This window comes from Protopterus annectens, chromosome 2.part1, assembly GCF_019279795.1.
Source record: "Protopterus annectens isolate FY-2018-M chromosome 2.part1, PAN1.0, whole genome shotgun sequence".
Taxonomy (NCBI): domain Eukaryota; kingdom Metazoa; phylum Chordata; order Ceratodontiformes; family Protopteridae; genus Protopterus; species Protopterus annectens.
Genome location: NC_056729.1, coordinates 651,781,351 through 651,808,955, shown reverse-complemented (window position 1 = coordinate 651,808,955; position 27,605 = coordinate 651,781,351). Strand labels below are relative to the sequence as shown.

The window sequence follows — 27,605 nt, the reverse complement described above, 5'->3', positions numbered from 1 at the left end:
GGGACCACTCGTTTGACATCTACTTCTCTGAAGTACTGGCCAACACTAAGGGACTCTGGCTAACAAAGTTCGCAGATGACTGCAAACTGGGAGCCATTACTGAATCCCCAAAATGATGTGGATATTCTACAAAAGGGCCTTACAAAAACAGATGCCTGGTGCCAGAGCCATGGGCTCAAGTTTAATGCCAAGAAATTTATAGTTATCCCCTTTGGAAAAAAACATGTACCCATGAATTACCACATAGGTAGCAGTACACTAAACATCGAAAGTGTGATGACAGACTTAGGGACACAGGTGGACAGTGGTCGCACTTTCGATAACCACATCACCACAACAGTCAGGAAATCCTTCTATGTGGCACCCCTCATCACTAAGAGCTTTTCATCCAGAAAAAAGGAGGTCATTGTCCCACTGTACTCATCCCTCATTAGACCCATTAGAGAGTATAATGCCCCATTTGGTATGTACCTCACAAGACATCTACACCAGCTGGAAAGGCCACAGAAATACCTCACTAAAAAAAATCACAGGCCTAAAGCAGATGACATATGCCGACCGTCTAAAAAAACTCCAGCTATACTGTGGCATATCGTCTACTCAGAGGCGATCTCTGCTTAACATACAAGGCCATGTCAAACCCTGAGCTGTTGAACATGCTCCACTTAAAGAAATCCCAATCCCTCACAGCCACATGCTCCCATCTAAACCTTGTCATCACAATGAAAAAAACATGCTGGAAGGATAGGTTCCTGACTCAGAGACTCCCCATACTCTGGAACAGACTGCCCATACATATCAAGCAGAGCACTTCCTTGGCCCTCTTCAAAAGGAACCTTGATGATTGGATGGGAGATAGGAAATTCAACCCGGGGATCATACCAGTCACCCTGCTAGACAGGGGTCCAGAAAAGTAAATAATGTGGAAAGAAATATCCAGGGAATTGTTACGGCTAGGCTTGTATAGGCCCCTAGGGCCGATAGCCTAGTACCAACCTATGAACATGCTCAAGGTACACCTCCTCACTGCCTGCTCAGCTCAACACAGATGTCAGCATATTGGGGGGTATTACACAGGCTAGCAGAAAAGTCGGTCTGCCTGCAGTATGACAATCTTTGCTCTTTTGCTGGTCTCCCAGGCACAGGGTGACTGCATAGCTCATGACAAAAGAAAGATCTTTCCATCTGGAGGGATGGTTCCCACCTGGCAAAGGGTTACATGGGGTGTCATCCACCAAAGCGATGGCACCAGAGAAAAGGAGCTATGTAGAGAGTCAGGGTGTCTGACATCAGTGGAGTTTTGGGCACAAACATATAAGAGTAAGACTAGACATGGAGGAGAGTGAAATACTTTCTGTCACAATTTCAAAATACAGTGGATATTGCGCAGTGAACAGAGCTGCATGCAGTGTGGTGACATTCTGGCCACCTGGATGAGTGAATGGGTCAAAAGCTATTGGCTAATCAAACAAAAACACACAATCCTTTTTTAAATTATAATTACAGCACTCAAAGAAGCTGCCCAGTTTGTGAGAAGATGGGAATGGTAAGTCACAGCTTGAAATCACAGACTGCTTGTGTAGAGAATTCTCCACACAGTTGCAGAAATTTCTCAGGTACTACAGAAAGCAAAAGCAAGGATGTCCTGAAAGACTTGCACTGAATTCTACACAGGCTCAGGATGTAAAAATACATGCTCTAAGTAATGTTCCAAAAGATCTCAAGCATAAAATAAAGCAAGCATTAAGAGAAACTGAAAGCTTGTTGTATATCATTACCAAAAAAAAAAAAAGACTGGGCAAGATAGTATATGGTTACTGTTGTGAAGCGAGACATGACTCACACCTGTACTGGTATCCAATATTTGAGCAGACTGCAGCATTACCTACCTCTGTTCTGTTTAACAAGAGGTCTCAATACTGTCAGCTGTCAAGGTATTCCCAGTACTAGATGTCAGCCAAACCTAGTGGAAAAACTAAATGAGCAGGACTCCAAATTGTGAGCATTTAATGTGCATTAACATGGGCCAGCTTTCTTCCATTTGTACTTATTAGTACTAATAGCTGCTGTACAGGTAATTAAAGGCTTGGAAGGAGCTATAAACATAATTACCTTTTACTGTGGGGTTGGACACAAAAATGACACTAGCTGTTTAACAGGCTAATACAACATAATTTCAAGATGAATAACAAGAAAGTCTCAAATACATGGGCCATACTTTATGTCAGAGAGCCAGAAGCCTGATGGAGAAAATGCCAGAGCAAATGTACAACTGCCAAAAATAGAAGACATACATTACAAAGGCATTTAGGAATTGTGTAGTATCTTACAAAGTTTGTATCCAACTATGTTTAAGGTAATGACAACTGTAAAAATGATTTTACAGCAGTATGTACCATAGGAATGGAACTATTAATAGAACAAGTTTTTGAAATGCTCAAGAATATTGTTAAAGATGCTGCAATACTAAAACAGTATGTGGTGAGTAAGCCAGTTATGCTGCAAGCAGATGCCAATGACAATTGCAACTTTCAGTAATTTAGCAGTTACCAATGACAGGGACGACATGAAATAATTTCAAGGGTGTACTGATGCTGACATGGAGATGTAGTTACTTAAGACATGGCACCACTACAATAACAGGCTGGCCTTAACAGCAAAAAATCAGAAAGGAGAGAAATTCAGTCATTTTCTTTAAGAAGAGAAATAACATTGTTCCAAGTGTTTAATGTTCAAAGATGACAAAATAACAGTATCCCAGGGCTTAATGTTCAAACAGGAGAAAGTAACAGTAACTAGTTAACAGACAAAGTTGTTAAGAGGGTACAAGGAATGCATAGTAGCAAGAAAACGAAAGAGGTCAAATAGATTGGTCAGGTATGCAGAATCAAAGCAAATTATTCAGCACTATGCAACATGTTCTACATGATCCACAGAGGAAAACATGCTAACTCACATAATCAAAGTCACTGGTCATCATGGTAGCAAGGATCACAGTCATCTATGGAGCTAAGTGGGCATCAATTCCTTCAGTTCAAAAGCAATCTATTGATTATTCTTCCATGTTCTATAAAATAATAAAACTGGCAAACACCATCATCAGCTATGTTGCTGAGTGGGCACGGATTCCTCAAATTCAAGAAAGCACTCTATCAGGTTAATTATTTAATGGAACTTGAAATAATAAACAGACATAACAAGTGAAAGCATGAGTTAGTGCTTTAAAATCTATCCTCTTGAGACAGGATATCAGATGTTGATACAGCTGATCACACAGTCCACAATATCAAACACAGAAATTATGGGGGGGGGTGCACTAACAAACATATAATAGCCAGTCAATACAACATACACTGTTCTCTATTAGGGAATCTATCATATTCCCCAGATACAAAATCATTAACCATATACTCAACCTCAGATTTAAAACCCTTGTGTTTTAAGAATAATGAACTATTATTTTATAAACAGTTTGTGGACAATGTTATGTTGTTATGGCTAGGTAGTAGTCATACCCTTGAATTGTTTGTTCAAGAACTGCAGAAGACAACTAACTGACTTTCTCTGTTTTGATAATAGCTATGCAGATAAAAAGAGAAATTTTCTTGATGTTACTCTATTTAAAGATGGTGATATGTGCACACTGCTACACAGAGAAAAAGAACGTTCAAACAACTAGGCATGTACACAATAGTAGCATGCACCCTAGATACACATACATAAAGGCGTTGTAAAGAGTCAGCTATCACGTGCTAGTCGACGTAATACCACCAACCAGGGTTTTAAACTGTTCCACTGAAAAACACCTCCAAGAAAATACTAGCAGCTCTCAAGAGTAGAAAAGAACAGCAACGAAACTGAAGGATCACTTAGTGTCGGTAAAAGGCACGTACAGCCAACAAAATGACTGAACTGTTCAGTTATTATGGTAAAGTCAGACAAAAGTCACATTTGTATTTATCTGTAAGATGCAATCAATGTTTTTTTGCCCTCATGCCAGTTGATATCAGCCCCCTCACTACTTCACCATCCATTAATTCATTCTGTCACAGAGCATGCTACTGCTCTTATGCAACTACAAAACATGGTTACTGTATGATGTACAGCTTGATGGTCACAGATGTATTGGCCCAATTGGTTCTTACAAGGTCTGCAGTCTTCATTAAGAGTCATCATGCCTAGAGTTAGGCTGCATCCTTACCCCAGGATGGATAAATCAGTCTATCGCCTGCTCACCTCCACCCTTTCTCATCATCTTTTCTAGAATTCTGGTCACTAAATGAGCCGCGGTTGACAAAATCACAGTTAAGGCTTTCTCTATCTGGGCCACGGAGCCAATAAGATCATAGAAAATATAGTGAAAGAGAGCACCGTCCATTGCCTACAGTTAAAGTTGTATCAAAAATGTCTAAATACTTCCTTGCAATATTTGATGCAAACCAGGGTTTCTGGTGGATACAGCTACATGAACAAACCTGCAAACTGTGTACATTTAATATGCCATTATGAACATATAGACATCTTAGACTTCTTTTTGTTATTTCCTTAGCACAAGTGGTGTTCCAGAGGTGCTGCAGATGTAGATAGAGGTTTTAAGGGTGTTACAAACATAAATAACAATCTATTAATGTGTGGTCAGACACTAGAACATGTTAAGGAACTAACAGTTGCTAAAATGTTTACAACAGCACAACTTAATAAATAAGAGAAAACTTAGAATATGAGAGATAACTGTACAATACAGAAATCATATTCTAGTGCAGGAGGAACTAAAACTTGATGCAGAAATAGTCTGAGCAGATGCCAAGGCCAGAAGGTAATCGCATATTTTACTGCCCTTTACTTGGTCCTGAGGCACAGAGAAATTAAGCCACATGTATGAAACAGGTATCCAGGGATCAATTAGTGGACCTGGCACTGGAGGAATCATGTGTGAAGAAAACAGGAATTAAGGAGCGAAGCCTAATCACCTCTCTTGAGAAGGAGGGTGGGTGTAGGGGGTAGTGCTTGAAGTAAAAATGGTAAACTATCCATGATGGCTGCCTCAATGATGGACTAACAAAGTCAAAACTTCCTCAGTGATGGTGGAACTAATGGGAAAATTGCCTGAGATCAACAGGCAGCAGGGTTAAATTGGATAAGAAAGATTAAATGGGTCCTTCTAGGAATGATACGGTATCTTGACAAATATGTACACGTCTGAAATTATATTCCACTATAAAATATAGGCTGAAAATGGTGCTATGAACAGGAAAGGAGATTTGAAATGCTTAAGTAGTTACAGATTTAACAACGTTAGAACACTATAATGCGAATACGCCAATTAGGCTGCAAGTAGTTGTCAGACAGAATGCTAAAGTTGCAATGATACAAAACAGACCAACTGTCATGAACATTTTCAGATGCATAAAAGATGTACTCAGGAAAATAAATGCTAACAGTGGTGTACAATTATGACAAATTCAGATGTTAAGGTAAAAATCTTAAGATGGAAAGAATCCTCCCAATGCATATTCAAAAACATTTTCCACAAGGCAACTATGGGATTCCAGATTATGTTACAAAGTACAGAAATATAATCTGAAAATAAATTACAGACCAGGAAGGGAAAAACACAGAAGAAATGCAGAGTACAGTACTTTAACGAGAAAGGCATGAAGACATGTTAAAAGTGAAGCTATGTGAGCAACTCACCATAACAGTAGGTATTTGAATACAGTGATCACTACTGCTGTGTATACACTTGTCTACTGGAAGCAGCTGAAGGCAGACATCCCATCCATGAAAATGGACACATTAAAATATCCATGCCTCTGGTCTGACATCCAGAACTTCCACAGGCATTCCTAGTAACCTGAGTTCCTCCTCCCTACCAGTCATTCAGCTAGTGCACAGTTTAAAAGGAGGACTTGCTCACTCCACTTTTCAGTCTGATTTTGTCAAAACCCGACTGGCCTGGATAGGGACACTTTCTACCCCCACTCCTTTCTCTGTAAAGTCCACGAAGACCTTGAACTATGTATGCATACGACCTCATCACCTTAGGTTAGAGGTGCTGGTTTTGTGACCTACATGTCCAGTACTCATCAATTCTCACTGCTGTATACAAAGAAAAGAATGTGAGCTTCTAGAATTAGAAGCCTACAAACACCTGGCCACATCAGGTTGGACCAAAGGTCTCCAAGTTCAGGAGTCTTTTCAGGAGAAATGGGCAAAACCTAATGTGAAAGGAGGGAGGGGAACCTCACTGGAACAGAAATTACTCTACTGGAGCATCTACCACTGTAATGAATTATGCACAAAACAAGGGATCCCTACTGCAGCACACATCACTGCCCACAGGAAGAGTACAAAAGCAGTGTCATGACTCCTAAAAAATAAGGTAAGATCCTGAGATTCAGACTGGCTTAAAAAGGAATTCAGCAACAGAGCTGTTCCCATGGGAAGGGAGAATTCACATCTCACCGTCTCCACAAGACTGGAGAGACTGAAAAAGAGCCCCAGCCTAACAAGACTGTGCATCATAAAGGTAAACACCTTCTGTACTTCTTGGGAGGCACTTGGATAAGACAGTCATCCAAGTATGGGTAAACACAAACCCTCTTTATTCACAAGTGAGTCAACATTAGGGCTAGGCATTTAGTAAAAATGGTAAAAACCCTGGGCACTGTGAAGGGCCCAAAGGGAACAAAAGTAAATTAGAAGTAGTTTCCCCAGCTCTTAACATGAGAGATAATCTGTGATCCTGACAGACTGGAACATGCAGTTAGACATCTTTCAGTGAACACAGCAAGGGAAGACAGCTCTATGGGGATAGTACTCTGAATTTTTGATCTCCATAGGTTATCCTTCTTTGGTACTAGAAATAATTAAAAGTAGAACACCTTCACACCTTGGCCTATGTGAAGGTGCTCCACCACTCCACAAAATGTCAGCTACTTCACTATTTGTAGGCAATATTACAGAGGGAGGTTGTTGCGTCTTTCAGCTTTTCCTGGTTAGGGGTTGCCACAGCGGAACTCCGGTCCGCTAATGATTGGTAGTTGATGTTTACGTGCGGAGTTGCCATCCCTGACGTGCAATCTTCAACGAAGGTATGCCCATTCACGCATGTCTCCACGCAGAAGACACTCTAGCTGAGAATTGAACTGGACAGCGTTTTACTGTGAGGCGACAACGCTACCGCAGCACCACCACCGCGGGTTAATATTACAGAGGGAGGTATGAACACAAATTCAGTCCTGAAACCTGTGATACTACAACCCTTATCCAGTTGGACACGACCATTAAGCTGCAGTTAGATGGCTTGGCTAAGGTACAGCATGTCACCCAGATTACAGGGAAGAGAGAAGAGAGAGAGAGACAAATGGATAGAGATGACTTGGGAGAAATCAGTACTGTTACATGGTTTCTTGGGAAGAGCAAATTTCTCTTCCTTTCACCTGCTGCCTTCAATATCACCTGCCATCACGCCAGGCCTGTTTTTTCCCCTCAAAAGTACATTTTGTCTGCATCAGTTTGCTTTCTGCAGAAGAGCCATGATTTGTTTGAATAACTTCTGCTACAGGGAATGAAATACCTGTTTGAATCTAAGGTCTTCCCTTAATTTTGAGAGGATGGAAAACTTTCTTCTGTTTGTGCATATTTTGGAGGGTGGTCTCAGTAGGAGATTCTTGTCTATGGGTGCATCAAACAGCTACCTTTAACATCCCTGAGCACCTCAGAGAAATGTTCGAGATAGTTCCCTGCTGGGGTCCACAGCATCATAATCATATATAACTGCAGGCTTACCTATTCCAAAGTCCATCTGGGTAACTTTTTCTTTCATACTCTCACATGGGATGTTATGATCACATCCTCTATCTTTTAAAGGACTACCCCAGACACTTTATCATATGCACTGGAAAACTGTGCAACATACAGTCCAAAATACAATGGTAGCTTTGGTACACATTTTTCTCCCAAATGTATCTAGGGCTATGCTTTTCTTGCTGCTGGGTGATATTTATTGCACTGACACTAGACTAAACCTTTTGGTAGCTTCTACAGCATGACTGCAGAATGTGCTACAGGGTTCTTATACAGGTAGTTAAACTCCTGCTAGACCTTGTAGTATTCATGAAGCTTCTAAGCAGTGGGTAACTGAGAAATATGTTAAATTAAAAACATCCTCAAAATAATAGTGAGGCATGCAGGACTGCCAAGGTTTAGGATCCATGCCCCAGTGAGATTCAAAGTACCTCTTCTTTGAGGCGAAGAGCTCTTTTGTCATCTACCCCTCCCCAACTTCATTTAAAATGCTTCCTCTTTAAATTAAGTATGTCCGCGGTGGTGCAGCAGTAGCATTGTTGCCTCACAGCAAGAGGTTCTTCCGTTTGATTCTCGGCTGGAGTGCAGGGAGTGCCTTATGTGTGGAGTCTGCATGCCCTCCCTGCGGTTGGGTGGGCGTTCGAAAGACATGCGTAAATGGGCGTGCCTTGGTTGAATGTCGAGCTAGCACCTCGGCGTTCATGAAAATCTACTGCCAATCATTAGCGGACCGGAGTTCCGCTGTGGCGACCCCTAACCAGGAATAGCCAAAAGACAACTGAAAGATGCATTCTCTGCTGGGAAACTAGACGAAAGGGTTTCTTGATAGCTAGTACTGCCTTCCACAAGGGAGGAACCTGTAATATGTACACCAAGTCCTCATTCCTCAACCTTTGATGCTGATAAGTCGGACAAAGGACTCGCTCCTCCTCCTCCTCCTCCTGGGGCTGAGAGGAAGAGGAAAACCAAGCTTGCTAAATGCACTCAAACTAATGCACAAACTTCTCTTTGAGCTTCCTATAATCAAGTTATAAAGATGGCAGAAGAGGGGATAGGGATGTCAGAATTTCCAAAACGTGGCCTACCTTCCCTAAGGAAAGAGTAATACAAGAAAGTCCACATTTGCCCTATTTATAAGACAGACCTTCAACACTGTACCAATTAAAATTGTAGGGGTACCTTCCCATTCTCTAAATTCCAGAGAAGCTGGCACCACCCTAAAAGTGTATGTGCCCTTTGTTGACACCATGGAACAGACATCTTACTGGGATGCTGAAGGCCTGTGAAACAGCAGTAGCAAATAACAAAAGGAAAAGTACAGTTTTGTACCTACCATAAATGTAGATGTTCGAGTGCTAATACAGCTGCAGTCATAACAGATGGGTTCTCCTGCCGTCAGGCAGGTCCTCGGTTGGCCGAATAGCAAAGTCTAAGTCCGGCGTCGGTTGTCGTTGCTTCTTCCCTGACGTCAGTGCGACAGAGGTATAAAAGAACCAGCTGACGCCATTTTCTTCAGTTTTTCTTGCCTCAGATGTCAGGTGCCCCCAGAAGGAAGGCAATACATAAATTTATGTAATAATGCAGTGCAATATAATCAAAAAACAGTAGTTGCAAGCAAATACACCATAAATGAATACTCCAATTAATTTGTATGAGGATGTGTTAGCCAATAGGTCTGTCCCAAGAAGGGAAGGAGGGAGGGAAAAGTACAGTTTTGTACCTACCATAAATGTACATGTCCGAACAGGATAGCATCTGCAGTCATAACAAATGGGTTGTCCTGTCGTCAGGCAGCCCTTCGGTTGGCCGGATTCCAAAGTCTGGGTCCGGCTTCGGCTGATGTCGCACTTCACCCGACGTCATCTCTGCTGGTCTTCGGGTATAAAGGCATCAGCCGACGCCATTTTCCTCAGTGTTTCTTGCCCCAGATGCCAGTTGCCCACTTGGAAAGCTAAATTTTGGATAAATGCCAATGTTTCCAAAATAATAGAAGGCAAACACAAAAAATAAGCATGTATGTACATATATACAAACAAATACACCATAAGAGACTCCCCCCCAGCTAGCTATTAGGAGGGTAAATACCCTAGGAGTACCACAGAGGGGAAGGAGGGTGGGTAATCCTGACTGCAGATGCTATCCTGTTCGGACATCTACATTTATGGTAGGTACAAAACTGTACTATGTCCTTCAAGGATGCATCTGCAGTCATAACAAATGGGTAGAATACCATAGCCAAACTAGGGAGGAGGAAGAAGAATTATGGTGTAGTTAGGATCCCTTGCAATACAGCAGTGGCAAACCCTGCTCGGGATCTAGAGTATAGAGGTAAATTATAATGCTTGGCAAATGTATGCACGGAGGTCCAAGTAGCCGCCTCAATAATGTCCTTGGTTGCCACTCCGTAAGAAAGCTGTGGTAGTGGCTGTAGCCCTTGTAGAATGAGGTCTTATGTTCTGTGGAATTGGTTTTCCATGGTAGGAGTAACAGAATCTTATGCAATTTCCTATCCATTTGGAGATTGTCTGTTTGGAAATTGCTTTTCCTTCCCTTCCTGTTGCATAGGCTACTAAAAGCTGGTCAGTTTTTCTGTTACCTTTGGTTCTGTCCAGGTAGTAGCGTAACTGTCTATGTACATCCAAGGTATGCAGCAGTCTTTCCCCCCTGTTCTGTGGATTGGGAAAGAAGGTAGGCAGGTGGATTGCCTGGTTTAAAGACACTCTGGATACCACCTTAGGCATAAATGTAGGATTAGTTCTCATGGACACTCTATCTTGATGGAAGATTAGGAAGGGTTGTACTGCCATTAAGGCCTGTAGTTCCGAAACCCTCCTTGCTGAAGTAATTGCCAGTAGGAAAGCAGTTATCCATGATAGGTGTTGAAGATCTGCTGTTGCTGCTGGTTCAAATGGAGGGAGTGTCAATTTTTCTAGCACAAAGTTCAAAGTCCCATGCTGGTAATGGTGGTTTCCTAGGAGGTTTTACATTCTTGATTCCTCTCAGGAACTGCCTGAGGAGAGGATGCGAAAAGACAGGTGGATCGAAGCTGCATTCTGCTGAAATAGCTGATGCATGTATCTTGATGGAGGAATAGGACAGGCCTGTATGTAGAAGCTCTGCCAAGTACTCCAGGATGTTAGCAATATCTATGTTCGACACATCTTTTCCTCTTTCAGTACTCCAAATGACAAACCTTTTCCATTTTCCTGCATAGTTCCTTCTTGTTGAAGGTCTGCGGGCTTCAAGGATAATGTCTTTAACCCTTTGGGATAAGTCTGGGTTAGTTGCTGTTATGTGATGTTCCAGGCAGTCAGTTGCAAGGTTTTTAGGTTTGGGTGCATGATGTTGTAGTTGTTCTGAGTTAACATCAAAGACATCAGGGGTATTGACCACATTCTCCCCTGAGACATGCTCCTCAGCAATGGATACCAGTGTTGTCTTGGCCAATTCGGAGCTATCAGAATTATCCTTGGACGTTCCTCTTTGATTTTCAGTAGTACCTTGTGCATCAAAGGAAGAGGTGGGAATGCATATGCTGTCAGGCCTTTCCAACTGAAGGATAGAGAGTCCACCTTCCATGCAAGTGGGTGGTATGTCCTTGTGCAGAATTTTTGAGCTGGTGATTGAGTGGGGATGCGAATAGGTCTATTTGTGGCATTCCCCATTTCTTTGTGATGGCCTTGAAGATGTCCGGGTGTAGCATCCATTCGTGAGCATCCGAGGTGGTTCTGCTTAACATGTCTGCTAGGGTATTTTCTTTTCCCGGCACAAATATTGCCTGTAACTGGATGTTGTAGCTCAGAGCCATATTCCAAAGGTCCAGAGTCATCCTGCATAGGTGGTATGAATGAGTGCCTCCCTGTTTGTTGATGTACCACATGACTGTGGTGTTGTCTGTCCTTATCATTAAATGGCCTTCTTTGAGGAATGGTCTGAATTTCTGAATTGCTAGTTTTACTGCCAGCATTTCTTTTTGGTTTATGTGCAGGTGCAGCTGGTCTGGAGTCCACAATCCTTGTATGCATTTGTCCAAGATGTGCCCCAGCCTAGGTCTGAGGCGTCCGTTGTGATGGTTTGGCTTGCTTGAAAGTTGTGGAATGGCAAGCCTGGGTTTGACTGGCATGCTTGAGCCCAGCATAGGAACTCTTGTTTCAGGCATGGGATTATTGGAATTTCGGTTTCTAAGCTGTGCCTGTGTTGAGACCATAAATTCTTTAGGTACCACTGTAGCTTTCTCATATGCAGTCTGGCATGGGGTACCAGGATTATGCATGATGCCATGAAGCCCAAGGCCTGCAGTACTTTTCTTGCTGTTAGTTTGTTCTGCTTTGTTAATGCCAAGAAGTAAAGAGGAGTTGTTCTTGTTTTTCTGCAGTTAGGAATGCCATTTGTTTTACTGTGTCCAATTCCGCACCCAAGAATGTTCTTGTCTGGGATGGTATCAGTCTTGACTTTTTTAAATTGACTGTGTATCCCAGGGCTTGTAGTAAGCAAATGACTCTTTGTAAATCTGTTGTCAGCTTGCTTTTGTTGTCCGCTTGTAACAGGCAGTCGTCCAGGTATGGATAAATTTGGATTCCCTGTAGCCTGCAATGAGCGATTACTGATGCCAGGCATTTTGTGAATACTCTGGGCAGTAGATAAGCCAAAGGGCAATGCTGAGAATTGATAATGCTCTGATCCTGCAAGAAATCTGAGGTATCTTCTGCAATTTGGTCGTATGGGGACGTGCAGGTATGCCTCCTTGAGATCTAGAGTTACCAGCCAACACTCCTTGCCCAGCATGGGAAGAAGTTGCTGTAGGGTCAGCATTTTGAATTTTGGGACAATGATGAATGTGTTTAAGACGGACAGGTCGAGAATAGGTCTCCAACTTTTCTCTTTTCTTGGTACTAGGAAGAGTCTGGAGTAGAATCCTTTGCCCTGTTCTGTTATTGGTACTCTTTCCACAGCTCTCATCTTTGTTAATTGAGCTATCTGCTTTAGAGCTTCTGTTTTTTGATTTGGAGGTAGGTTTGGCATTCCTCTTTACTGGTAAGGTGTGGAAGTGGAACCTGTAGCCTTGGTCTATGGTTTGCAAAATCCACTTGTCTTTTGTGATATAGTGCCAATTTTTCGAAAATAAGGCTAACTTTCCGCCTAAAGGTGTTGCTATTTGCTCCCTGGTAGGCGGTGTCAGAGCCAAGTCACTGTGATTGTCCTGTTGCAGTGGCAGTGGTTGTGTCTGTGCCTCGTTGGTTATTGCCTTGCCACTGGCGTCCTCTGTAGGCACCTCCTCTGGATTGATTTCTGCCTCTAGAGCGTCTATTCCTGCCTCTTTGAGATTTTGAGGAGTCTGGAAAGGACAAATTTTTGGCAGGCCAGTTCCTGCTAAACCTTGGGGGCTGAACCTGTAAGAAATCCTTAACTGTTTGTACAGATTTTGCCTTCTCTTCCATTTTCTTCATTACTTGCTGAGCAGGGGTACCAAATAGACTGGTCTTATCCATAGGAGCATCTAACAGCTTTGCTTTAACATGATCCGGCAAGACCTGTTCTTTCAACCATGCATGCCTTCTTATCACTGTGCCAGTCATGGCTGATCTAAATGAAGCCTCCAGTGCATCATAGCCACATTTTAAGGAATGGTTACTAACCTGCTGAATGTTATTCACCATTTCTAAAACATATTTCTTATCTAAGGAGTCATCAGAGGACAGCTTCTTAGTTAACTGATCAAGCAAAAACTCTTGGTATTGGATCATATGAAACTGACAGTTTAAAGCTCTAGCTGAGAGAGTAGAAGAGGTGTAAACTTTTTTCCCCCCATCTCTAAGGACCTGGATTCCCTTTCAGAAGGGAGAGGGTTTTGCTGAGGTCGAGGCTACTGCCTTAGGCCCCTGGGATATAGTCTCAGGATCTGCAAGTGGGGCCTTGTATAGGTGGTGATGAGTGTCTGGCACCCTGTAAAATCTATCTGGTTTGGCAGGGGCTGGAGGTAAAGTATCAGGAGCAGTGCAAACATCATTAAATGCATCATCCACAACAGGCAGAACTGGAGGTATAGCTAAGGGCCTATGTTGTGGTAAGTGCAGAAAGGTCCTAAGCCTTTTTCTTGAATATGAGAAATCTTGTCCCTGCCATTGGAATTGTTCTCTCATGGCATGTAAGGTTTCCCCAAAGGAAAATTCCTCTGGTGGAGAGGCAGATGGAATGGATTCTTCAGCATCGGAATCTTCATAAGTAGAAAAAGGAGCCTCTGGCTGATCTGTAATGTCTGAGTCATCCGAGGAATCATCAGAGGACACTGGCTCGGGGGGCTCTGCTCTAGGTCTCTTTTCTGGAGGCTGAGAGGCCCTGTCTGGGTGAGATTGGGATCCCTAATTAAGGATATTAAATCCTCTGCCAGAGTAAGCATTTGTGAACTAGAAGTGGGCCTGTGTGAGGGGGCTTAGCAGGCACTGATTTAACAGTTTTGGCTGCTTTAGCCCTGGCAAAGGCCTTAATAGACATGGCTGCAGGAGGCCTAGCAGCACCACGTGCTGGGGTAGAGACATCCAAAGGGATGGTGTCTGATAATTCACTAGGAACCACAGTAGTAGGCAAAACTTCAGAGGCCGATTCAACTAAGGTAGCAGGAGCCTCAGTAGTAGTCATGGATTCGGCTGAAGATTGACCCGTTTTCGGTTTCGCCGAAACCGAGACACTCATGCTTGCTTAACCGTGGTTTCGGCCGAAACCGGACCGCGAGTGTCGGTCTTTTCTTTGCGTTTTAACAATTTGTGAAGTCGGAGGATCCGGGGGCATAATGTACGGAAAATCTGGGCGGAAACCCTGTTCAGCAAACTCCAACCCGCGCCTAAGCGTTGACGGTTGAAGGAAGCACAGGCTAAACAGGCTGCTACGTTGTGGTCTGGGCCTAAGCAAGGTAGGCAGTAAGAGTGGAAATCTTTATGAGGTATTTGTTTCCCACAAGTTAAACAGTTATTTACTTTTTCTGACATCGGCTGAGGCAAGAAAGAGTCCCCAACGGGGTACTTAGCTTTTAGAAGTCTTCGAAGTAGTATTCGGTAGTAGTAATTTCTGGATCTGACCGACCGGCACTTGCGAACAGCTTCTGCTTCGGGCGCCACGCGGCAAGAAAGACTGAGGAAAATGGCGTCGGCTGATGCCTTTATACCCGAAGACCAGCAGAGATGACGTCGGGTGAAGTGTGATATCAGCCGAAGCCGGACCCAGACTTTGGAATCCGGCCGACCGAAGGGCTGCCTGACGACAGGACAACCCATTTGTTATGACTGCAGATGCATCCTTGAAGGACATCCTGGACTGCAGCTGTATTAGCACTCGAACATCTACATTTATGGTAGGTACAAAACTGTACTACGTTCATCGTGCATACAGCAGCAGTCATAACAGATGGGTAGAATCCCAAAGCTAAAAAAGGGGTGGTAGGCACTAGGTGGAACTAGGAGGAGCCAGGATGCCCTGCAAGACTGCAGTGGCAAAGCCTGCTCTAGTTTTGGAGTATAATGGTAGGTGGTAGTGCTTGGAGAAGGTATGCACAGAACTCCCAAGTGGCTGCTTCCAAAATATCTTTGGTAAGAACTCCTCTGAGGAAAGCTGCAGAGGTAGCTGTGGCCCTTGTGGAGTGAGATCTGATGCCTGCAGGCACAGTTTTACCATGAAAAGAGGAACAAAAGCGTATGCAGTGGGCTATCCATTTTGAGATTGTCTGTTTGGAAATTGGCTTCCCTTGAGCTCCTATAGCATAGGACACAAAGTGTTGTTCTGACTTTCTGAAAGGCTTTGTTCTGTCCAAATAATAACGTAGCTGTCTGTGGATGTCCAAGGAATGTAGTAGTCTCTCCCCTTTGTTTTGAGGATTAGGGTAAAAGGTAGGTAAGTGAATAGCCTGATTCAAAGCTACCCTGGATACCACCTTTGGCATAAAGGACGGATTGGTTTGTAAGGAAACTCTGTCCTGATGGAAAATGATGAAAGGCTGCACAGACATGAGGGCTTGTAGTTCCGATACCCTGTGAGCTGAGGTGATAGCCAGAAGGAAGGCTGTTTTCCAGGACAAATATTGCAAATCTGTTGAGGCAGCTGGCTCAAAGGGAGGCAAGGTCAGCTTTTCTAGAATGAAATTGAGGTCCCAAGCAGGTATTGGTTGTTTCCTTGGGGGTTTTATATTCTTAGCCCCTCTGAGGAACTGTCTTAAGAGGGGATGACAGAATAAAGGAGGATCAGTGTTGTATTCTGCAGAAATGGCTGAGGCATGGATTTTGATGGAGGAGAATGAAAGTCTACTGCTTAGCAGCTCAGCTAGATACTGTAGTATTTGAGGTAAATTCAGTATTCCAGGATTCTGGCCCTTTTTCTCATTCCAGGCACAAAATCGCTTCCATTTAGCGGAATAAGCTTTCCTAGTAGAAGGCCTTCTGGCCTCCAAAATGACATCCTGCACCTCCTTGGAGAGTAGGGTCTGTTGTGAAGTTAAGAAATCTTCCATGCGGCCAGATTGAGTGTTTTCAGCTGACTGTGAAGAGTTTTGAAGCTGTGCGGAGTCAGAAGAAGAGGTATTAGAGGTAGGGTCCATGGTGGGGAATGCGTCAGGCTCCTCAGGAGTGGGGACCAGTGCTGTCTTGGCCAGTCTGGAGCAATGAGAATCATTTTTGGTCTGTCTGCTTTGGTTTTTAATAGAACTTTGGGCAGTAGAGGAAGAGGTGGAAAAGCATAAACTGTCATTGTTGTTTAACTGAAAGAGAGAGTGTCCACTCTCCAGGCCTGTGGATGAAAAGTCCTTGAGCAGAATTTTGTCAATTGGTGATTTTTGTGGGAGGCAAAGAGATCTATGTCCAGCCTTCCCCATGCTTGAATTATTTCTGTAAAAACTTGAGGGTGCAACTTCCATTCGTGTGGGTCTGTCATATTTCTGCTTAGGTTGTCTGCCAGCGTGTTTTCCTTGCCTGGCAAGTACTGTGCTTGAAGTTCGATTTGTAATTCCAAAGCCATGTTCCAAAGTGACATGGCCAGCCTGCATAGGGGGTATGAATGGGTTCCTCCTTGTTTATGTACCACATTACTGTGGTGTTGTCTGTCCTTATCATTAGTTGGCCTGGATGCAGAAGGTCTTTGAAAGCTATAACAGCATTTATTACTGCTAGCACTTCCGTTTGATTGATGTGTAGGTGCTTTTCTTTTTGGGACCATTTGCCCTGAATGCACCGATCTGTCATGTGCGCCCCCCAGGCATAGTCTGAGGTGTCTGTTGTGATGACTTGATTTGCTTGAGGCTTGCAGAATGGGAGACCTGTGTTTCTTTGGCATGCTTGAGCCCACCACAGAAATTCCTTTTGAAGACATGGAATTAGTGGTATTATTGTTTCCAAACTGTGGCTGTGTTGGGACCATAGGTTTTTCAGGTACCATTAAAGTTTCCTCGTATGCAGCTTTGCACATGGGATTAGTAGGATGCAAGATGCCATGAATCCCAGAGCCTGCAGGATTTTCCTTGCAGTCAGCCTGGTGAAATTTGCTAGTTTTCTGAAGTATTGTGTTAGTTGCCCCTGTTTCTCTGGCGTGAGGTAGGCCATCTGGGTGTTTGTGTCCAAGTTGGCACCCAGGAAAATCATTTTTTGTGAGGGTATTACCCTTGATTTCTTTTTGTTGACTGTGCACCCCAGAGAATTCAACAACATTATTACAAAAGCCAGATGTTTCAGAAGTATGTGCTTGCTGTCCACTTGGATCAGGCAGTCGTCCAAATATGGGTATATTTGTATCCCTTGAAGTCTGCAGTAGGCAATTACTGATGCCAGGCATTTCGTGAATACTCTGGGCGCAGTAGATAACCCAAAGGGCAATGCAGAGAATTGATAATGGGTTGAACCTGCAAGAAATCTGAGGTATCTTCTGCAATTTTGCCTGATTGGGACATGCAGGTATGCCTCCTTGAGGTCCAATGTTACCAGCCAAAACTCCTTGCCCAGCATGGGAAGAAGCTGCTGTAATGTGAGCATCTTGAATTTTGGCACGAGTAAAAATGTGTTTAGGATGGATAGGTCCAAAATAGGTCTCCAATCTTTTCCCTTCCTTGATACCAGGAATAGTCTGGAATAAAAACCTTGACCTTGTTCTTGAGCAGGTACCTCTTGAATAGCTTTCATGTCCATGAGATCTGAAATTTGTCTTTGTGCCTCTGCCCTTTGATTATGTGGCAGGTTTGGCATGCCTCTTTTGTGGAAGGGTGTGAAAATGGAATCTGTAGCCTCTGTTTATAATGTCCAGGATCCATTTGTCTTTTGCGACAATATGCCAATTTTTTGAAAATAATGCCAGTTTTCCGTCTAAGGGTGCTGCCATTTGAGCCTTGCTTGGCATGCAAAGGGGAAAGTCATTGGGTTTGCTTTCTGAATGGCTGTGAACTATCCTCACCACCTCTTTGTGTAGGAGCTTGCCATTGTCTGCCTCTAAACGATCCTTGAGATTGCCCTCTCCCCCTCGGGCGCCTGTATCTAGCTCTTTGGGGTCTGTCCGTGGCTGGAAAGGACCAATGTTTGGAAGGCCAATTTCTACTGAAACGTGGAGGTTGTACCTGTAGAAAATCTTTCACTGTTTGCATTGATTTAGCCTTTTCCTCAATTTTCTTTAATACCTCCTCAGCTTTAACACCAAATAATACATCTTTTTGTAGAGGGGCATCTAGTAATTTAGCTTTGACATGATCTGGTAAGGTTTGCTCCTTGAGCCAAGCATGTCTACGTATCATTGATCCTGTAACAGCAGCTCTACATGAGGCCTCTAGAGCATCAAAACCACATTGCAAGGTATGTTTAACTCACTTGTTCTGCACTATGCATCAAATCCTGCAACTCCTTCAAGTCTGGTTGTTCAGGTTGTGACATTTTGCTTCTCAACTGTGATAACAGAAACTGTTGGTACTTTAACATATGGAACTGGCAGTTTAATGCCCTCATGGTTAAGGTGGCCGAGGTGTATACCTTTTTTCCCCACCTTTCTAAAGATCTGGAATCTCTCTCTGAAGGTAACGGATTTTTAGCAGTGGAGGCCTTAATTCCCTTGGGGCCCTGTGAGATGGTTTCTGGGTCAGCCGCATGGCTTTTGTATAAGAATTGGTGTGAGTCAGGAACCCAGTAGTACCTGTCAGGCTTGACTGGGGTTGGAGGTAAAGAGTCTGGGTTAAGGCAGGCCTCCGAATACACATCATCTAGTATGTCTAAGACAGGAGGTATAGCCAGAGGCCTGTGCTAAGGGAGCAAGAGAAAATCCCTAAGCCTTTTCTTGGAGTCTGAGTACTCTTGGCCTTCCCAGTGGAAGTGTTCCCTCAAGGTATGCAAGGTTTCCCCAAATGAGTAATCCTCAGGGGGGGGGGGTAGAGGGAATGGACTCCTCTGCATCAGAATCTTCAAAAGGGGAGTATGAATGTTCCTGTTCATCAGAGTGCTCTGAAGTAATGGAGGCCTGGTCCGTGGAGGGGTATTCTTCCTCCACTCTGGGCCTTTTGTCCGGGCGGGGGCCTGATAAGAGTAATTAAATCCTCAGCCATTTTAAGCATCTGTTTTTTTGGCATGGGGCCTGGAGAAGGGCCCTGTGTAGCTTGTCTCTTAGAATGCAAGGCTGCTTTAGACTTAGTGAAAGCCTTGATGGAAAAAGAAGGGGAAGGCCTGAAGACACCTTGAGAGGAGGCAGACCTGTCTACATTCTGAGTTTCACCACCTAGAGTGGCTTCGGTATCTGTAGTCGGGGTGTGGGCCGAGGAGCCTGCGACCTCGGGCACAGTAGACACCGCCAATGAAGTGCTGTCGGTAGGCAGGGGCTGCGTAGGCACCTCGCTGAGAACCGGACGACCTGTAGTCGGCTTTGGCGTGGTGTCGGTAGAGGCCGTGGACCTCGTGTGTCGGTCCTTATCTTTGCGTCTTTTAGTCAAAACTGGAGACGACATAATGTAGTTAAATTTTTTGCCAAAATAGTGCTGGGTGAACTCCGCCCGACGCTTAATGGTGCGTTTGTTGAATGTAGCACAAAAACGACAGACCGAGACGTCGTGGTCTGGGCCTAAGCAAGGAATGCAGAGAGAATGAAAATCCTTATGCGGTATTTGCTTCCCACATGAAATACAATTATTAACTTTGTCTGACATCGGTCTGAGGCAAGAAAAGTTTCCCCAACGGGGTACTTAGCTTTCAAGAAGACTTCGGTTGCAAAATTTTCGTAATTTCAGGAGCTGGCCGACCGGCACTTGCGAACTGCTTCTGCTTCAGGCACCGCACGGCAAGAAAGACTGAAGAAAATGGCGTCGACTGGTTCTTTTATACCCCTGTCGCACTGACGTCAGGGAAGAAGCGACGACAACCGATGCCGGACCTAGCCTTTGGAATTCGGCCGACCGAGGACCTGCCTGACAGCAGGAGAACCCATCTGTTATGACTGCAGCTGTATGCACGATGAACATCTCCTTTTCTGTCTCCATAGGGATCAACACTGGATGACACTCAACTCTAGATTCCCATCAGAATAGAGGAACATTAGGCTTCCCATTCTCTGCCATCAACTATCTTAATGGTCATGTTTTGGTTTTATTTTTTTTCCCTCTGCTCTGGATAATTAAACCGAGAACTGAAATATTTAGAGGCAAAAATATACTGACGATGGATAGTGCACTGATTAAATAAAGCACAAAACCGACAGCAAGGTAGATCGTGGTTAGGGCCTAGGCAAGGAATACAGTACGAATGAAAATCTTTATGAGGTATTTGCTTTCCACAAGTAATGCAATTATTAACTTTTACTGACATCGGTAGGGAGCAATAAAAAGTTTCCCCAATGGGGTACTTAACTTTAAGTTGAAGACTTCGGTTCTGAAAATCGAAAACAAAAATTTCAGGAGTTGGATGACCGGCACTTGCGAACTGCTTCTGCTTCGAGCACCGCACGGCAAGAAAGACTGATGTAATGACGTTGGCTGCATGTTTTATACCCCTGATGACCTGAAGTCATGGAAGAAGGGACAGCAACCGACACAGGACCCAAGACTTTGTTAATCAGGCCAACTGAGGGCAATCTGCCAGCAGATTACCCAAATGTAATGACTGCAACAGTGAAACACGAAGAACATCTTGGGAGTCTTCAGGTACCCTGTAAAACTTGTCTGGATGCTTGGGAGCAGGAGGTTGAGAATCTGAACACTGGGAAGCAGCCATGAAGGCATCCAGAAAAGCTGGTAGGACTAGAAGAATGGCAGAGGGGGATGGATAATCCATGTGCAAATGGTCATATTTCTTTTGTATATCAGAAACTTGGGAACAGTCCCAGTTGAAAAAAAAAATCTTTCATTTTTTGTATAGTTTCTCCAAAGGAAATATCCTCCCCAGGGGAATCGGTTCCATTAGATTCCTCCTTTGGTGAGGCATACTTGGGGGGGGGTTACTTGGGTGGATTCAGGCCAAGAAATCCTCTCCCCAAGATTCCTACACATCTGAAGAGGTATCTGCAGCTGTTCTCAAAAAGCAGTAGAAGGAGAAAAGGCCTGCAAAGGGACAGAATGAGGGGCTTGGCACAGAGCCATAAAAGCACTGTAGAAGCTTTGAGAAAAAGCCTTCCAGTCAGGAGTTTGCTCTTGTGCAGCAGGAGTGACATGCTTTGTTTTGAGCTTCTTCTTTTTAGAGGATTCCATGTGGTGAAAAGTGGAAGGGCCTACCCTACATTCCACTATATTTGCCTGCACATTCTCATGCACAGTGATCCATGTGACGCCCCAAGGACCTTTGGAGAGAACGAGCCTGGTTCCCCCTTTTTGCCCAGGTTGGATGCCTGCACTTCCCTCACAGATGTGCTGGTGGACTCCCTCGGGGCCTCCCATGTGGTACCCTCCAAAGGGACATCCACCACCTCCGGAATGGCCTCCAGGCCTACATCAGCCTCAGGGGAAAAAAATGGAAAAGAGGGTGCATGAAGCTGAAGTTCAGGCCGAGGTTTCTTGGCCTTTTTCGCTGAGGGCTCATCCAAAGAACCTGAAGTCAACCTCCATCTGCCGTGCAAGATGCTTAAGGTGCTGGTTCTCTTAGGAACAAATGACTTACAGAGAGCACACGCAGTGTGGTCCTGGTCTGGGCCTAGGCAGAACAAACAAAGGTGGTGGGCGTCCTTATTTGGAATCTGCCTTCCACACTGACACTTGCCCTTCCTAGCTGACATGAAATCACCCAACAAACAAGCAGCAAAAGGAATCTTAGACAAAGAAAACTCCCTAACAGGGTTCTTATCTGGCACACAGCTGTTCTGGCAAATGAACATCTGTAGCAGGTGATCGGACAGCAGGCAGAAAAGTTCTGAGGCTGGTGCGTGCTGACGTCTGCTTTATACCCGATGCCTCTTTATGGCCAACGTACATGGGATGATATGTGGCGTAGCACATACCTTGCAGTAGCATGTAGACTTTTGGATACTGACTGGACGTACAAGTCAGCCATAGGCAGACTCCCCACTGTAATTAGCACTGCATATGAATAGGACGACACCGGTTGATTCAGGGGATATAGGTACCTATTAGCCTTAGTAAGGATGTTTCTTCTCCAATTACACAATACAGACACTTTGAAGAGATGTGAAAGAAAGCACAGATGTTGTACAAAATTCAGAAAACCTCTCAAGGTAAGACTACAAAAGAGAGTTAAATATTACATAATAGTACAAATGAGTGTATGAATGACTAACATGTCAGCTACTACTCCAATTAAGGGTAATGGACCCAGATAACCTACATCAGAATACACCACCATTACCATCACTTCCAATTACAGCACTGCATTCACAGTGACTGTGAATAAGCACTGCAAGCATTCCTTGCAACCTTACACACAAAAAATAAAGATTTAGAATACCCCTCACCCAATCCTACAGCCTCCTGCATATACTTAACTCTAAAACAAACAAAACAGCTCATATGGCTTCGCCAACATCTTAAGAATACGTGACTAAAGTAGTTAAAAACACACCAATACTGACAAAGTTTAACTACAGGGAAGGTCACACACCCAGAGGGCCTGGAAGCTTCAACTCTCCCATCTACACACCCTCCCAAGATATACTGAGTTGTACATCCCTCTCCAGTTGCATGTACATTTATCTTTATTTACTTACTTGACATTTGATTAACGAGCAAGTCCGACTGGACAAAAGCCCATTTTCAATGGAGGCCGGGAAGAAAAGCTCCAAATCATTACAAAACATTTTAAGAATAATTTTACAATCTTCAAAAATAAAACAAAAACACAAGCAGTTTAAATAATTATAACAAATTAGACATAATATAAAAATATTGGTTAAGAATCGATACAATAGATGACAATAATTTACAGCAGAGAGTCTATTATCTGAATACTGGATTATCCAAAACGTCAATTATCCGAACACAGCCTTCCAAAGTTTTTGGGTTGGAAAACCATAAAGTCTGAATACGTAAATGTTAAATGTATTCGCTTGTGCGTGTCTTTTGAGCTTGTACTACAAAAATATACTGCACCATTCTGTACAGGAAATTTGTTTTCTTTTTATTGTTTACTGCTCATCAAAAATATTTTCAGAAGTTTTATCCTGTTCAATTATACGTCTGATTACCTGAACGGTCTGATTATCCGAACTACCCTAGGTCCCAATTAGTTGGATAATCGACTCTCTACCATAACATTTAGAGAAATTTTCGACAGTTTGAAAAAAAATTAAAGGCAAGTTGGTCTAATACAAATAGGAACTGCAATATGAAGTGAGGGGAAAAACAGGCTTACGGTATATTTAAAGAGAAAGTCAATGAAGAGAATTGCAGTAAGGAAGTAAGTGAAGAAGGGAAAGTAAGGAGGTATAAGGAATGAAAGGGTACTTGTTCACAATTAGGGATATAGTTTATCCTGGTTTTGAGCAAAAATGCAGCCAGATTTTAGACAGGAAGCCTTTAAGAGTAGTTTTGAAAGATGGGTGGAAGAGTATACAGGTGATGGATAGAGGTAATGAGTTCCAGGCCTTAGCAACCTTGAACAAGTACAGAAAATGCCCAGCAGATTTGCTAGGTTTGTAGAAAGACAGAAGTTTTTGTTCAATGACCAACTGGGAACATAGTTGTATAGAATGATTTTAGTGATGGACAGGCAGATGGATGCTGGATAATTTTATAGGTAGCAAGAAATTGTGTATACGTTAGTAGATGTGGCAGTTCTAACAAATTAAGGTTTGTCAGTGCTACACAGTGGTGGGTTCTGAAAGGGGTATGTGCTTCAAATTTAGCAACTTTGTTACAGCACTGTTCAAGTTTTAATTTTTTGTGAAGTCTGGAGGTTAGGTAAGGATGGAAGCACCATAAAGAAGAGCAGGGAGGAGACAAGTAGTGGCAAGTGTAGTTTTAGTTGCGTCTGTGAGAAAGATTTTGGCTCTGTAAAGCATCCATACTTTCAGATGAGTTTCTTACACAATTTTGTATATGCACGCTGAATCTAAGATCATCATCCACTATCAGTCCTAACAGTTTGGGATGAGAAGTGACTTCAATGGCTGTATTATCAAGAAAGAGGACTACAAATTTAGTTTTTTTCGTGAGAGGGGGATATGGGGAAAAAGTAGTAGTTTGGTCTTTTTTGGGTTGAGCATGAGTTGTGAGTTACGAAGCCATGTTTCAGTAGCTGTTAAAGCATCCTGACTAATTTCTTTTTTTTTTACATTTAGACATTAAACTACCTTTAGATGATATCACATTTGAGTTCTACTTAAGCAACATGCCACTTTTTATCTGCACCCCAACCCATGTTGTTGTTTGTCTTTCGGCTTTTCCCAGTTAGGGGTCGCCACAGCAGAACTCCGGTCCGCTAATGATTGGCAGTAGACTTTCACAACACCGAGGTGCCAGCTCGACATTCAACCTTCAACGAAGGCATGCCCATTTACGCATGTCTTTCGAACGCCCACCCAACCGCGGGGGGGACATGCAGACTCCACACAGAAGGGACTCCCCGCACTCCAGCCGAGAGAATTGAACGGGAGTACCTCTTGCTGTGAGGCAACAATGCTACCGCTGCACCACTGCGGATGCACCCCAACCCATGTTAAAGAAATGAAAGTTGCACACTTGCTGTAATGACTGATCTGTGTTAGTAGTTTTACATCTTTTGCTTGTAGGCTTAAGACTGGCAGGTACAGTGGATATAAAAAGTGTACACACCCCTGTTAAAATGTCAGGTTTTGGGATATAAAAAAATGAGACCACAATAAATCATTTCAAAACTTTTCCCACCTTTAATGTGACCTATAACCTGTACAATTCAATTGAAAAACAAACAAATCTGTTAGGGGAATAAATATAAAAAAAATGTAGAATAAGCAAGTGTTCACACCCTTAAACTAATACTTTGTTGAAGCACCTTTTGCAGGTGATCAGTCAAATAATGAAAGTTTAGTTGTGTAAGAACTTACCATAACGATAGATGTCCTTTTCTCTGTTGCAGTTCTCTTTACATGAGAGAGTTGCCTGCCAAGGCGACCCAATGTTGACCAGTATATCAAAGTCTTTTACTAATATAGAGTATGTGATACGTCTGAGATAGGCCACAATCAGACATAGGCCATAAAAGGGATGTATGTGCACCATCCTCAGAACTGAAGCCCCAGGAGGAGAGACAGCCCAAGGGCAAGAAGATCAATGCATCCAAGAACACAAGGAAGTGAGGGAGGAGGGTGGGACAGAATACTGCAACAAAGAAGAGAAGCACATCTATCATTATAAGTTCTTACGCAAAGTACAGTTGTGTACCTACCATAAATGTAGATGTTAAGAGTGTATTCACTGTTGCAGTCATTACTCTTGGGTTATCCTGCTGGCAGGCTACCCTCAGTCGGCCAGAATTTCAAAGTCTAGGTCCGGCGTCGGTTGCTGTCGCCTCTTCACTGACATCAGTGTGCCAGGGGTATAAAAGATGCAGCAGACGCCATTTTCTTCAGTTTTTCTTGCCCCAGATGTCAGGTGCCCCCAAATTGGTAGGCTGAAAAAATATGCATGCACAAAAATAACATTTCATTCATCTACAAGCAAATACACCACATAGGTTGTATAGGATAGAGAAGTACAAGATAAGTCCCAGCAAAGAAAAGGGGGACGGTGAGTGGGTAACCTGAACTGCAACAGTGAATACACTCTAACATCTACATTTATGGTAGGTACACAACTGTACTATGTTCATCGTGTTTCACTGTTGCAGTCATTACTCTTGGGTTGAATCCCAAAGCTGAGGATGGGTGGCTGGGCTAAATAGGATTAGGAGAGGCTATGAGGCCCTGCAGGACTGCAGTGGCAAAGCCTGCTCTGGATTTAGAGTAAAGAGGTAAGTGGTAGTGCTTTGTGAAAGTGTGCACTGAACTCCAAGTTGCAGCCTCTAAGATATCTTTGGTTGGTACTCCTCTGAGGAAGGCTGCTGAAGTGGCTGCTGCTCTGGTAGAATGAGGCCTAATGCCCTTATTCACTGATTTACCATGCTGAAAATAGCAGAAACGAATGCAATGGCCTATCCATTTAGAAATAGTCTGTTTTGAGATGGCCTTTCCTTGTGATCCTGCAGCATATGACACTAAAAGTTGCTCAGTCTTTCTGAAAGCTTTAGTTCTGTCCAAGTAGTAGCGTAACTGCCTGTGTATGTCCAAAGAATGCAGCATTTTCTCACCCTTGTTCTGTGGATTTGGATAAAAGGTAGGCAAGTGAATGGTTTGAATGAGGGCCACACTGGACACCACCTTAGGAATAAATGTTGGGGTTGTCCTCAGAGAAACCCTGTCTGGATGAAAAATGATAAAAGGTTCCACAGCCATGAGTGCTTGTAACTCCGAGACTCGTCTGGCAGAGGTTATTGCTAGGAGCAGAGCTGTTTTCCAGGATAAAAATTTTATATTCGCTGTTGAGGCTGGCTCGAAAAGAGGTAGTGTGAGTTTTTCCAAAACATAATTGAGGTCCCAAGCCGGAATTGGTGCTCTCCTTGGAGACCTATTGTTTTTGGCCCCTGAGGTACTGCCTTATTAAAGGATGAGAAAAGATAGGTGGTTCCGTATTGTAATGGGCTGAAATGGCAGAGGCATGAATCTTAATTGATGAGAAAGAAAGGCCTTTGTTCAGCATCTCAGTTAGGTATTGTAAAATCTGAGGGATATTTGGTACACACATGTCAATGCCTTGTTCCCGATTCCAAGCACAGAATCGCTTCCATTTTTCTGCATAAGATTTTCTGGTACTGGGCCTCCTGGCCTCCAAGATAACATCCATAACAGCTTTTGAAAGAGGAGTGTTCTGAATAACTACATTATCTGCCATGCTGCCAGATTTAAGATCCTGAGTTGGCTGTGCAGAATCTGATTGTTTTGTTGGGTCAGCAAGTGAGAAGTTTGAGGCAATATCCATGCTGGACCTTGAGACAAGCTCTTTAGGATTGGGTACCAGTGCTGGCGTGGCCAGTCTGGTGCAATCAGTATAATTTTTGGCTTCTCTTGTCTGACCTTTAGGAGTATCCTGGGAAGGAGAGGCAGTGGAGGAAAGGCATATACTGTTAGATTTTTCCAGCTGAAGGATAGGGCGTCCACTTTCCATGCTTGCTTGTGATCAATCCTTGTGCAAAATCTCTGCAATCGGCAGTTGTGAGGGGAGGCAAATAGATCTATGTCTGGGCATCCCCATTTCCTTGTTATCATGCTGAAGACTCATGGATCCAGTTTCCATTCATGGAGATCCATGAGGTTTCTGCTTAGTTCGTCTGCCAGAGTATTTGTTT

General features: G+C 43.4%; 1 protein-coding gene across 4 annotated transcripts in view; it reads right to left on the bottom strand.

Annotated features, from left to right (window-relative positions):
* NCOA1 (nuclear receptor coactivator 1) overlaps window positions 1-27,605 on the bottom strand; it is a 1,171,950-nt gene that overhangs the window by 535,870 nt on the left and 608,475 nt on the right. The gene's annotated exons all lie outside the window — the stretch shown is intronic.